Source organism: Malania oleifera, chromosome 10 (genome assembly GCF_029873635.1).
Source record: "Malania oleifera isolate guangnan ecotype guangnan chromosome 10, ASM2987363v1, whole genome shotgun sequence".
Classification (NCBI taxonomy): Eukaryota; Viridiplantae; Streptophyta; class Magnoliopsida; order Santalales; family Ximeniaceae; genus Malania; species Malania oleifera.
In genome coordinates this window covers 44,228,798-44,243,875 of record NC_080426.1, presented here as the reverse complement: position 1 = coordinate 44,243,875, position 15,078 = coordinate 44,228,798, and the positions used below count along the sequence as shown (strand labels likewise).

The 15,078-nt window shown below is 37.8% G+C and overlaps 1 protein-coding gene across 2 annotated transcripts in view; it reads left to right on the top strand.

The window, feature by feature from the left end:
• The first annotated feature begins 14,077 nt into the window (after positions 1–14,077).
• Positions 14,078–15,078, top strand: part of LOC131166268 (beta-amylase 7-like) — a 37,501-nt gene continuing 36,500 nt past the window's right edge. The window contains exon 1 of one of the 2 annotated variants that reach the window (XM_058124666.1): positions 14,078–14,609. The gene's annotated coding sequence lies outside the window, so the exon portion shown is untranslated. The remainder of the gene's footprint in view (positions 14,610–15,078) is intronic. The other variant, XM_058124665.1, reaches the window with a different exon arrangement.

The following is a 15,078-nucleotide window of genomic DNA, read 5'->3' as shown; positions in this document are numbered from 1 at the left end:
AATATATTGGGGGAAAGGGAGATTTTGAGTAAATGTAAAAACTTAAGTGTTAAGACATCTAATTTAAAATATAAACCAGCCTTTAAGGCAGCCTTTTTATTTTGTGGAGCTGCTGGCTGCTGCTGCTCGTGGAGGGAGGGGCGACAGAGGCTCCAACTCTCGTCCCTCGTTTCTCTTCTCTCGCTTTCTTGCTCGCAGCTCAGCGAGGGCCTCGGCAGAAAGGAAGAGTGCAGGCTGGAGTTCTTGCGGCTGGCTGCGACTATGTGTGACGCCGACAACGATGGAGGTGGAGGGTGAAGCCGAAGGCTAGAGGCAGAGGCTCGAAGGGCTGGCAGGAGGGGATTCGAAGGCTAGGGCTTTTCGGAGTTCGAACTTCAAAGGTGGAGGCAGGAGGCAGCAGAAATTTGGAATCTGGGGTTTTTTTTTTTTGAAGTTTGAAGATGGAAGAAGAAGAAGAAGGCTTTTGAGAGTTTGAGCTTGAGGTATGTATCCGAATGCATGTTAATTTATAGAAATAATTTGTGTAGTGGTCGATGGAATTATTTGTTTGAATAATGGATCTGCAGAGTGCAGAGTATCTCTGCGAGATTTTTTTTTTCACTGTATAAGCTCACGGGTTTCACAACGTGTACAATCACGTGGGAAAAGGCAAAAAAAAAATCTGAGAATACTTAGAATAGTGCTGAAATTCCTCCCTCCAATTTATTTTTTTTTTCTTCCACATGAATTCCAGGAAATTTCGGAAGAACAGCCAAAATTTTCGAAATTTTGAACGAAATTTTCCGAAAGCTCGAAATTTCGGTCGAATTTTTTCAAAATCAAATCTGTCTCTCAATTTCCTTTCGGGACCCCTCGAAATTCGAAATTTCGGTCGAAATTTCGACATTCCCAAGGGTGAATTAAGTAACCTAACTTGTCTCTGTATCAATATAAACATACATGATACCATATACAAGAGGGTCCGACCCCGTGGGGTAATGGATGCCCTATATACATACATACAATATGTGTCCATACTCATCAATATACGCAGCGGAATATAGTCTTTCTTTACATCAAACTGTACCATACCAGAATCTATACCATACAGGGTTAAACATACCTACAAATACTATACATACTACGGGTGTCTACAAAATCCATCAGGACAACCCAGTTACAAAATTCGTACCTATCAGGTACTAACAGTAGCTAAACACACCCCCCGCTTCCAGATGCTAGGATGTTAGTTTCGGCTACCCGAAGGACCTAAAAAACATTTGTATATATTTGGGGTGAGACACCTCTCAGTAAGGGAGAAAATAGGTTATATCAGTGTGTGGCATACCAGTGTCATTTTCATACTTCATAACACATACATACGATACAGTTTGAAACACATACGTACAGTTTCAAAACAAGTTCCATACATTCCCATACAATTCCATACAGTTCCAGTATTTTCACAAAATACATACATACATACATATGGTCAGTGTCGTCACACTACTCACAACTACACAAGTCACCTAGTCTCACAGCGGTTACGTTCCAACACATTAACCTACGAAGGTTTTCGACTCAGGCCCAATACTGAATCCATTGCTACACATGCAACTACACAAGGTCACCTGGTCTAACCCCGATTACGTTACCATGTGCAAACTACACTGCGTAAACCTAAGCCCACTGTGGTCCGTTGCTACATTCAGTGACCAACCGAATCATACTAGTGATATTTTGCACCCCTAATATAGAGCCGACCACTCTTGCCCACGGTAGTTAACCGTTACAGGGCACAGCGTACGGTAGTTAGCCGCCCCTAGCTCTTATACCGTACGATAGTTAGCCGCCCCTAGCCGTTACGGCGTAAGGTAGTTAGTCGCCCCTAGCCATTTTTCACAAAACCTAAAATCACTTTGGAACTCACATCCCTATACATTTCAGCGTACGGTAATAAGCCACCACATAGCTATTTTTCAAAATATCTGGAACAACATACAAACATACACACATACCACACTTATTTGGTTTATGGCAAATCATATCGTTTACAATTTCAAGTATATAGTTTATGCAAATATGGATTACGGTCACCTCAATAATACAGTTTAAATAACATAAACGATTTTCCAATCAAATAAGAGATGATACCCGAAATCCCCAATTTTTCCCGAAAACTATAACTCAAAAATCCCGTATTTTCACCCGATAGATTTCCTGAAATAAGTAGTCAAAACATACATACGATCGTAGCCTACAGGCCTACTGATCCTGAATTCAAAAATGAACTGATATAAACAGAATCCCCTTACCTCAACCCGAAACCAAACCACGAACTCTACGGCCCTTAAAACTACGAACCGAGACTCCAAAATCTACAAATCACAATACTAAACATGCTTACAATCCATACTACTACACATATACTAAATCAGAAATGAAAACCGAGCCTTACCTCGATTTTGGCCCAAAACCCGAAATTGCTTGAACCGAGATTCCAATCCACAGAAGTTGTAGAGAATCCCTCCACGATCCTCATGGTACCCTCAAATTTCTGATTCTATCAACGACCGATGAGGAAATCTAGAGAGAGAGAGAGTAGAGAGAGTTTAGAGAGAGAGAGAGAGAGAGAGAGAGACTTAGTGAAGAAGAAACCAAATATCCCTTTTTTAAGCGTTTAACCCGCCCGTTTTTCGTCGACGACGAAAAATCAAGATTTTCTTTGCGGATGTTGGCAGCCTCGTCGACGAAGTCTGATATTTAGAATTTTCCATACCTCTCAGCTTCTCTTCATCGACGAACCTCTAAATTTCGTCGACGAAAAGTCTACTGCCTTCGTCGACGAAATCTGGCTTCGTCGACAAAATCTGCAGAAATCCCTTTATATTTTTTGGGTGTTTACAACTACCCCCAGCGCTGTCCAGGATACACGACATGTTTCACCTGTCCATGTTGAGGAGGTACGTTCCAGACGCCTCACATGTGATCAATTATGAATTGTTGGAGATTGGGGATACTCTGGCATACGAGGATGTACTAATTCAGATTTTGGATCGGAAAATATAGGAACTGCGTACGAAGGATATTTCGTTAGTGAAGGTGTTGTGGCGAAATCATGCAGTTGAGGAGGCTTCTTGGGAGTTAGAAACGGATATACGCCAGAAGTACCTGTAGTTGTTCAGCGATGACTAGTGCCAGACGGGTAAGGGTATGGTTGTATAAAGAGGAATTAGAGTAGGTTGTGTGCTTAGTTTTGTATAGTTTTAGTTATGGATAGTCTTTGGGAAAATTTGTTATGGTTATTGTAATTTCCCAAAGGCAATATTGTAGCCACGGTACTCCTCCGCCATAAGTGAGGGTAGTTAATAAACGTGGGATGGGGCCGCTATGTGGGTGGCTACCGACTATCTGTAGAAAGGGATCGTGAATTAAGGAGGTAATTAGTAATAGTTAACAAATTTTGAGGATGAAATTTTTGTAAGGATGGGAGAATGTAGTGATTCTAAAAATAAAAAATAAAAATAAAAAATAATTAATTATTATTAAAAAATTAAAATTTTAAAAAAATATTAATTAATTAATTGTTATTATTATTGATTAAATAATATAATATATTATGTAAAGAGATAAGAATCAAACCTAAGATTGAAAATCCAGGTTTGATTTCACAAAGAAGTGCACCATCTGCGTCTCTCCGTCTCTCTCACTTCTCCGTTCGGTTCCTCTGTCCCCTCTCTCCCACTCTCCTTCATCTCATCTCCGTTATTCAACCGATCAAAAATTCAAAATATCATTGGACTTTGCTCGCCGCCACCGACATTTCTACTAAAGCAGATTTGTCGTGGGAGTGGCGTAGGCATATCTCCTGGGGTAAGGTCAATTCTCAAAGTTACTTCAATTTCTCTTAAACTATAAGCCCAATTAACGAATGGAAATTTCCAAGAGACTCGTGGGGAGATTCTCTACAATCTTGCTGGAGTGAGTTTTAAAATGGAGCTCCAGGGTACCAATCCTAAATCGGGGGTAAGTTTGATAATTTAAGCTTTTATTAGGCTATTTAGGGTAATCAGAACCTAGGGAAATTTTAGGAAAAGTTACTCTAAGACTTGTGATGAATAATATGGTGAAATTTGAATTTCAGGGTTTCAGGGGTTTTTGAACACTTGGGGCATAAGTTGGGGTGTTATCGGGCCTTTTCAGGAATCAGGTAAGAGGATTAAGTTAAGTCAGTAATTTTATGAAATTTAAATCAATTTAATTGTTATGTTTATATAAATATATTTATTTATTTATTCATTTGGAAATTTAAAGGCTATTTTGGAAATCAACCGTTCAAAATGGATTTTACAAACTTAGAATATATGGTATGGTATTTTTGAATAAAATGAACGATGGAAAACTTGTTTGTTTATATGAATTTGTTAAAATGTGGAAAATCTTGTGGCAGATGATTTAATTTGTATGGATTATTGTATATTTGGATTTGGGATGTTGAAATTCTGAATTAGTTGAGAAATACTAAAATTCTTTTGAAAATACTAAAACTGTTTATGAAATGAAGGAGTTTGAACTAACGGCCAATAGCCGGGTGTTATTTGATTGGCTATTATTTGATGGATGAGGGCCGAGTTTTAATTAATGGCTATATGCCGGATTGTATTTTGTGGCCAAGGGCCAGATTTTTGGAATAACAAGAAATGTATGTGAATTGATATTTTAAATGATGATTTCTATTATCCAAATTACACGATATGCTTTAGGAATCCTGGGGACCAGTGTATTATGAGCACGGTATCGTTGCTAGTTAGACCATGTGCACCCACACTGTCTGGATAGAAGTGTAGATGGTCCAGCCGGCTGCCTGTGAGAGGTTAAAGTAAGGGCGTCGGATTCGCAACTTTGCTGTGGATGCCTGCAGATGTGTTTGCAGAGGAGTTGTTTTTTACTTTGTTTGGGTTGATCACCCAAGCTTAATCCAGCCTTTGAGCAGCACAACCTATGCCATGGGGATGTGAATGACGTGTTTGTCACAGGGAGTATCTTATATGCATATTTGTTAATTTATGTGAATATGAATAATTAATAAGATAATTTCAAAGGCTTGTTGAGAAAAGCGAGTGCCCTAGTAGCAGTAATGGTATTAGAGGAGAGGGAAGCTACTTGTATGGGCGGGTAATCCTCCCTATCCTCAGCTAATTGTGTGTATGAGTGTAAATTAAGAATATTTTCGTGAATGTGTTTATCTATTTAGTGAACTGGTTATTTTCTGTACACTAAATGCATGCTGGCCACACACTGACATTAACTTAGTCTTTCCCTTACTGAGCTGTGCCTCACCCCTACTTTACAAACTGTCTTTTCAGGAAATCCTAGAGATCGGGTCTAATGGGCTAGAAGAGCCAGACTAGAGGTGTAAATTTATGTAGGTAGTGTGTAGATAGAGATTTTATTTTTGTTTAGTTTTATGGGATGTAATTATGTTAAAATGGATATATTTGTGTATAAAGATAGTTAGAACTCTGGTAATGTAATTTGAGGATTTTATATTTTATTTTTGCTGCGTATATGTGTTTTATATTTTATGAATAAGGTATCAGGTATACTGACGTCATTAAAGTAACACTCCGGGCCCATGTGACGTGTCGGGGTTGTTACAGGTGGTATCAGAGCCTAAGTTTGTAAGGTTCTGCAGACTTTGTGAATTGATAATTACCAGAGTATAGGTTGAGATAAGATAAGGATAGGAGTGGGTAGGTTAAGATGAGTTTTGATCTGGAAGCTTGGAGGCAGAAATCTATGGACAGACTTTTATGATTTTTTTCAATCAGTAGTGAGTTTCAGAAAACCATGGTAAATCCATCGATGGTTTCATTTCTAGGTTGAGGGACTTGAACTCAAAAAATTTAGGCTAAAATGTTAGGATGAGTGGGTATATGTGTAAAGTTAATGTTGGGATGGAGATTTTACCTTAATGGTTTTGTGATAGAATCAGGATATGAATTATTAAATTAGAACCTATATATTATATCAATTCCATTATTCCATATTTGCATTAATTATGTTAAATGTGAAATTCTAAATCGGGTTATATCCTATTTACATACTGTCAGATAGTACCCATTGAATCAGGTACAACCCACTCGTTTGTGTCTCGGGGATTTGTTAAACTATGTGAGTTAGGGGTTCAACTATTTGAGACAGAGTTAGTAGTGGGCACACGTGCTAGTATGTAGCAAGGTGATCGAGGATTATCCAGTGGAGATTCATGGGAGAGTGCTACCTGCTAGTTTGATAGTCTTTGATATGCATGACTTTGATATTATTCTAGGGATGGACTAGCTGGCATCCAGCTATGCGAGCATTGACTGTCGCAGGAAGGAGGTGGTATTCAAACCTCCTAGGGAGTAGGAGTTTGTATTTGTTGGGTCGTGTGTGCATTCGGCACCACGGATCCTTTTTGCTATTCAGACGAAGAGGTTACTTTTGGGGGAATGCTAAGGTTACCTTGCAATGGTGAAGGAAGCGCCGAAGGAGGAACTCAAGTTGGAAGATATCCCAGTGATAAAGGAGTTCTCTGATGTTTTTCCAGAGGATTTACCAGGGTTGCCTCCATATCGGAAGGTGGAATTTGTTTTTGATCTGATCCCAAGGACAGCACCAATCTCCAAAATGACTCCAACTGAATTAAAGGAGTTAAAGAAGCAACTACATGAGCTTCTAGACAAGGGATTTATCAGACTGAGTGTATTGCCCTAGGGTGCACCAGTGTTGTTTGTGAAGAAGAAGGACAGGTCGATGAGGATGTGCATCGACTACCGAGAAAATAATAAGGTAAGTGAAGAACAAGTATGAATTACCTCGAATTTACCACCTATTTGATTAGCTTCAAGGTACGCAGATTTTCTCTAAAAACGATCTGCGATCTGGATATCATCAGGTGAAAGTTAGATCAGATGATGTATCGAAGTCTGCTTTTTGGACTCGATACGGCCATTATGAGTTCCTGGTTATGCCATTCGGGTTGACAAATGCTCCAGCGGTATTTATGGATCTGATGAACAGGGTATTCCACGAATACTTAGACCAATTTGTTATTGTGTTCATAGATGATATTTTGGTCTATTCAAGGAGCCCTGAGGAGCATGAAGCTCATCTAAGACTAGTACTTCAGGTACTCAGGGAAAAGAAGTTCTTTATTAAACTTAAGAAATGTGAATTCTAGCTAAAGCAGGTTGAATTTCTGGGTTATGTGGTATCCAAGGAAGGGATTTCAGTGGATCCAAGCAAAGTGGAGGCTATAGTTGACTGGGCAAGGCCAAAGAATGTGCAGGAAGTCAGAAGTTTTCTAGGTCTTGCCAGATACTACCGCCGATTTGTTGAGGGGTTCTCTAGATTATCGAGGTCTTTGACACGACTCATGAGGAAGAATGTGAAGTTTGACTGGACCAACGAATGTGAGCAGAGCTTCCAGAAATTGAAGCAGCGTTTAGTCACTGCCCCAGTATTGGCCCTTCCATCAGGTGAGGGTGGATTTGTAATTTACAGTGACGCATCACAGAAGGGACTTGGTTGCGTTCTAATACAGCAGGGGAAAGTCATTGCGTATGTGTCTTTCCAATTGAAAGAGTATGAAAAGAACTATCTTACGCACGACTTGGAGCTGGCAGCAGTTGTGTTTGCGTTGAAGATCTGGCGACACTACCTTTATAGTGTAAGGTGCGAGATCTTTACTGACCATAAGAGTCTCAAGTATTTCTTCACCCAGAAGGAGTTGAATATGAGGCAGCGCAGATGGCTCAAGTTGATAAAGGATTATGACTGCATCATTAGCTATCACCCAGGAAAGGCGAACGTGGTAGCCAATGCATTGAGCCGAAAATCTAAGGGTACATCAGCCTCGGTAGTTATGGCTTCACACCAAATCGTGATGGACCTGGAGAGGTTAGGTGTAGAATTGGTAGAAGGGAATCATTAGACGTTCATTACTAGTCTAGTGGTTCCACCGAATTTACAAGAGAGAATCAGAACAATTCAGTTGAAAGATGTAGAATTGATGGAGATAGTAGAGAAAATACAAGATGAGTAGCACACAAACTTTAATGTTGCTGAGGATGGAGTTCTTAGATTTCACACTCGATTGTGTGTGCCAGATGATGCAGAGTTAAAAAGAATGATTTTAGGGGAAGCTCGTCGTTCACTCTATACTGTTCACCCAGGTAGCACGAAGATGTATAGAGACTTGCGAGAATCATTCTGGTGGAGTAACATGAAGAGGGAAATTGCTAAATTTATGGGTCAGTGCTTGACATGTCAGCAGGTGAAGGCAGAACACTAGAGGCCAACGGGACCATTTCAACCACTAGACATTCATACGTGGAAGTGGGAGCATATCTCGATGGACTTTGTATCGGGATTGCCTTCAGCGTTGCATGGGCAGAATGTCATATGGGTAGTGGTTGACAGATTGACGAAGACTGCCCATTTCATTCCGGTTAGAACCAGTTACTCCATGGATAAGCTAGCAGAACTCTATGTTTAGGAGATAGTCAAAATACATGGCATGCCCGTGTCCATCGTTTCAGATCGGGATCCGCGGTTCACTTCCCGATTCTGGAAGAGTTTGTAGGGAGCGTTGGGTTCTCAACTCACTTTCAGTACTGCATTTCACCCTCATACAGATGGACAATCCGAACGAACCATTCATATTCTCAAGGATATGTTACGGGTATATGTGTTAGATTTTGGGGGCAGTTGGATCCGATATCTGCCGTTGGTTGAGTTTGCATACAATAACAGTCACCAGACCAGCATTGGAATGGCACCATATAAGGCTTTGTATGGTCGCCGATGTAGCTCTCTGTTATACTGGGATGAAGTAGGAGAGCGGCAGATTTTGGGATCAGAACTTGTTCAGCAAGCCTTTGCAAAAGTCGAGCTTATCAGGGAAAGGATCAGGGCAGCCCAGAATCGACAAAAGAGTTATGCGGATACTCGCCAACAGGAGCTAGAATTTGAAGTAGGTGATATGATATTCCTGAGGATTGCTTCGATGAACGGGGTGATGAGGTATGGAAAGAAGGGCAAGCTGAGCCCTAGATACATTGGGTCGTTCGAGATTCTAGAGAGAATTGGTTCGGCGGCGTACAAGATAGCACTACCCCCAGCGCTGTCCAGGATACACGTGTTTCATGTGTCCATGTTGAGGAAGTACGTTCCAGACCCCTCGCATGTGATCGGTTATGAATTGTTAGAGATCGGGGATACTCTGGCATACGAGGAGGTACCAATTTAGATTTTGGATCGGAAAATTTAGGAACTGCGTACTAAGGATATTTCGTTAGTGAAGGTGTTGTGGCGAAATCATGCAGTTAAGGAGGCTTCTTGGGAGTTAGAAATGGATATACACCAGAAGTACACGCAGTTGTTCAGCGATGACTAGTTCCAGACGGGTAAGGGTATGGTTATATAAAGAGGAACTAGAGTAGGTTGTGTGGTTAGTTTTGTATAGTTTCAGTTATGGATAGTCTTTGGGAAAATTTGTTATGATTATTGTAATTTCCCAAAGGCAATATTATAACCACGATATTTTTCCGCCATAAGTGAAGGTAGTTAATAAACGTGGGATGGGGCCGCTATGTGGGTGGCTACCGACTCTTCTATAGATCGGGATTGTGAATTAAGGAGGTAATTTGTAATAGTTAACAAATTTTGAGGACGAAATTTTTGTAAGGAGGGGAGAATGTAGTGATTCTAAAAAAAATAAAAAATAAAAAATTAATTATTATTATTAAAAAATTAAATTAAAATAAAAATTTAAAAAAAAATTATTTAATTAATTAATTGTTATTATTAATTAAATAATAATAATAATAATAATAATAATAATAATAATAATATAATATATATTATGTAAAGAGATAAGAATCAAACCTAAGATTGAAAATCTCAGGTTTGATTTCATAGAGAAGTGCACCATCTGCATCTCTCTGTCTCTCTCACTTCGTCGTTCAGTTCCTCTGTCCCCTCTCTCCCACTCTCTTTCATCTCGTCTCCATTATTCAACCGATCAAAAATCCAAAAATACCGTTGGACTTTACTCACCGCTATCGACATTTCTATTGGAGCGGATCTGTCGTGGGAGCGGCGTAGGCATATCTTCTGGGGTAAGGCTAAATCTCAAACTTACCTCAATTTCTCTTAAACTATAAGCCCAATTAACGAACGAAAATTGCCAAGAGACTCGTGGGGAGATTCTCTACAATCTAACCGGAACGAGTTTTAAAATGGAGCTCTGGGGTACCAATCCTAAATCGGGGGTAAGTTTGATAATTTAGGCTTTTATTGGGTTATTTAGGGTATTCAGAACCTAGGGAAATTTTAGGAAAAGTTACTCTAAGAATTGTGACAAATAATATGGTGAAATTTGAATTTCAAGCTTTTAGGGGTTTTTAAACACCTGGGGCGTAGACCGGGTTGTTATCGGGCCTTTTCAGGAATCAAGTAAGGGGATTAAGTTAAGTCGGTAATTTTATGAAATTTAAATCAATTTAATTGTTATGTTTATATAAATATATTTATTTATTTGTTTATTTATTTATTCATTTGGAAATTTAAAGGTTATTTTGGAAACCAACCGTTCAAAATGGATTTTACAAACTTAGGATATATGGTATGATATTTTTGAATAAAATGAACGATGAATTTTTTTAAAATGTGGAAAATCGTGTGGCAGATGATTTAATTTGTATGGATTATTGTATATCTGGATTTGGGATTTTGAAATACTGAATTGGTTGAAAAATATTGGAAATGCTTGTGAAAATACTGGAACTGTTTATGAAATGCAGGAGTTTGAACTAACGGCCAATGGCCGGGTGTTATTTGATTGGCCAAGGGCCAAGATTATTATTTGATGGCCGAGGTCCGAGTTTTAATTGATGACTATATGCCGAATTGTATTTTGTGGCCGGGGGCCAGATTTTTGGAATAACAAGAAATGTATGTGAATTGATATTTTAAATGATGATTTCTATTATCTAAATTACACGATATGCTTTAGGAACCCTGGGGACCAGTGTATTGTGAGCACGATACCATTGCTAGTTAAACCATGTGCACTCACACTATCTGGATAGAAGTGTAGGGGGTCCAACCGACTGCCTGCGTGAGGTTGAAGTAAGGGCGTCGGATCTACAGCTTTGCTGTGGATGCCAGCAGATGTGTTTGCAGAGGATGTTGTTTTTGACTTTGTTTGGGCTGATCACCCAGGCTTAGTCCAGCCTTTGGGCCGCACAACCCGTGCCATGAGAATGTAAATGGCATGTTTGTCACAAGAAGTGTCTTATATACATATTTGTTAATTTATGTGAATATGAATAATTAATAAGATAATTTCGAGAGCTTGCTGAGAAAGGCGAGTGCCTTAGTAGCAGTAATGGTATTAGAACAAAGGAAAGCTACTTGTATGGGCGGGTAATCTTCCCTATTCTCAGCTACTTGTGTGTGTGAGTGTAAATTAAGAATGTTTTCGTAAATGTGTTTATCTATTTAGTAAACTGGTTATTTTCTTTACACTAAATGCATGTTGGCCACACACTAACATTAACTTAGTCTTTCCCTTATTGAGTTGTGCCTTACCCCTACTTTTCAAACTGTCTTTTCAGGAAATCCTAGAGATCGGGTCTAGCAGGCTAGAGGAGCCAGGCTAGAGGTGTAAATTTATGTAGGTAGTGTGTAGATAGAGATTTTATTTTTGTTTAGTTTTATGGGATGTAATAATGTGAAAATAGATATATTTGTGTATAAAGATAGTTAGAACTCTGGTAATGTAATTTGAGGATTTTATATTTTATTTCCGCTGCGTATATGTGTTTTATATTTGATGAATAAAGTATCAGGTATACTGACGTCACTAAAGTAACACTCCGGGCCGATGTGGCGGGTTGGGGTCGTTACATGTCTGTTGGATTATATTTGATAAAATATTTTTGTGACTCATTTAAGGTTTTGAGATAACCTTGAATATTCACTTGTTGAATATATTATCTTGAATTAAATTTTTCAAGATCTCACTTGAGCATTAAATACTATTATATGTGAGTGCATTGGTTATTGTTTGTGCATATCGGTATATATTTGCTTATTGGAGAAGCATTGAAATTGTACACAAAAGTTTATATTTGATTATCTATTGTATTCCAGACGTGGCTTGAGGGGGTATTGATCTAGTTCATAAGGATTTGTTGTAAAGGTTAAGGTCAGCCCTGATAATTTGACATGATATTGTATTCGATACCGCTCCACCCGTTAAGTGAGCATTAGTGGAATCCTTAGATTTACGAGCTAAGGCGAAGACGTAGGCAGTATTGGCCGAACCCCATTAACATTTCTTGTGCCTGTTTTTAATTTTCATAATTTAAATTTCAGCACTTAAATGTTTATGTTTAATTGATTGAATAATTGATTGGGTTTTTGATTGCATAAACAAACTCTAAGTTGTGTTATACTACGGCTGATTAGATTGACCAAGGCATAAATTTTTTAATACCCCAATCACCCCCTCTTAGGAATACACTAATTCCAACACAATAAAAAATATAGATTATGTAGAGGAGAGAGAGAGAGAGGAGTAAAAAATAAATTTTAAAAATTTAGTGGGCCTATAAGGACCCATTTACAAAAATGGGTCTTATCTTGTATTTTCAATATTCTTAAACTATGGAAAAGTCTCTAAAAGGATTTGATCTTTTATTTGTAGATTTTCATTTCAAAATCAAAAAAAGAAAATTAATTAAGGCATTAAAGTTAAATGAGGACAAGAGTTCAAGAACACATTGAATTCAAGGAAATATATGACAGTATTAATACAACTTTTAAATAGATGAAAGGTCATTGAAGATTTTAAAGTCAAATATTTTCTCAAAGTTGAAATTATTAATAATTAAGGAATAAATTAAATAATAATTAATATTTTTCCTATTCTTTCAATAATATTATTTTTTATTAATAAAACTAAAAAATATATGGAAAGGTAATTGAAGGATTTAAAGTCAACTCTTTTCTCAAAGTAGAGATTATTAATAATTAAGGAATAGATTAAATAATAATTAATACTCTTCCTTTTCTTCCTCCAAATAATTTTTTAGTTTATAAATTAAAAACTATAATTCATTGAAATTTTGAAAAATAAGGAAATTCACACCGGCACATTTAATATTGTTTATGTTATTTGGGCATAAAATTAATCAATTAGTTTTTATTTTTTATAATTTATTAATTTTTTCTATGTTGATTAAGGATATTTTAATGAATTAAAAATAAACGTTGAAGAAAGAGCTCTAAATGATTATATATTAATTAATTATGAATATTCATGTCCATTAGATATAAATGGTTATAATTTTATTATACATTACTTAAAATGTTCTTATATTATCATTATTTTTTTAATAATTAAGGTTTTTGTATAGATACTTTAATATTTTTATGAATGTAAAGGGCGCATATAAATTGAATGATAATTAATACTCTTCCTCTTCTTCCGATAACATAATGCTTGCAAATATTTTTATTTTAGAAATTAAAAATTATTATTAAATTCATTGAACTTTTGAAAAAAAGGAAGTCCATATCGACACACATAATACACTTATTTAATGTGAACATAGAATTAATTAAGGCTATGCTTTTTTGAAGTAAATTAGTATGTGGTTATAAATAAATATTTTTTAGCTATAAAAATAGATAAATATTCATTTTGTGAATCATAATTATTAAATAATATATAAATTTAACTAATACTATTTTAGATACAAAGCGCGCATGCATGGTTAGTAATTAAACAAATGCATGGTATTATTTTATTTTTTTGGAAAATATTATGAGATAAATTCGGATGCACGATCCGGCACATTGGCCCGAGCACCGAAAGTCCTAAACGGGTAAACCCGACCCATTTGACAATTCAGGCTTTCAGACAAAAACACGTAACGTAACGGCTTCTGACCCAAATCTTGGTCACGCCTGTGTGGCCCTTACGACAAACCCACACACCCATCTCGTGTCCGCTATCCCCGCTCCCGGCACGTGCGACACGTGTCCTCTCACACGTCCGTAGGATCCACCTCCCCTCCCCCATCACACGTCATTCGTGCCAATCCATAAACGCAAGCACGCTCGCCCCCCTCCACACGCGTGACAAACCCTAGCCCTCGCATGCTCGCACACTCCTCGCCTCTCGCCGGCCGGACACCCCCGCGCTCGCCGGACCACCATCACCGCCCCCATCGTCTGCTCCGGCAGCACGCTCGCCGGGACCATCCTAGACTCGCCGATATTCCGCGCCGGACCTCCGAGCCGGCTGCCGGAAAATCCGTTTCCCTCGGGAATAAACTCGGTGCTGGGATTTGGCTTTAGGGGAAAGGAGATAAATCTGTTCTTCGAAGCTTTAGCGTTTTTCCTGTTGATTTGAGGGTGGAGAGTTCATGTGTTTGAGCTCTGATTGAAGAAGGGAGCTGAATTTTTGAATATAGAGCTAGATTATGTGCTTTTGAAGTGTCGGATTTCTAGAAGCGGGGTTTGTCATGAGAATTGAGCGTTGGTGGTATTGCCCAAGCTAGAACAATAAGGTAATTAAGATGGCGAAACTTGAACTTTTGTTCTAGCTTTGTTTGTTTTGACTGATTTTTTTCCCCTAGCAATAAGGACGAAAGTGAAGGCTTAATTAATTTCTCTAAGGCTTTATTGATTTGTTGGAAAATACCCCCTGAAAGAATCATTCCCCGCCAAAACGTAAACTTTATGTGTGAAAAAGACTTTCATTTTTATGAAGCTAACTGGAAAACAAAAAAAAAAAAAAAGGAAAAAAAAGAACTCATGAATTTTTCATGAGTTTGTCGATAAAACATAAAATGTTTGCTGTCACCTAATTGCAGACTCTTTTTGTCAAAATGAACAAAGATATAATTGAGCCTCTAAAGAAAAAATTGCTCTGAAGTATTTCCAAGAACTAATTTTCTGTCAGAGCAAAAACAGTTCTCTCTTTTACCTATAGTTTGGTCGGTTTAAAGTGATAGAGATGTAAGTTCATTTAAAGTT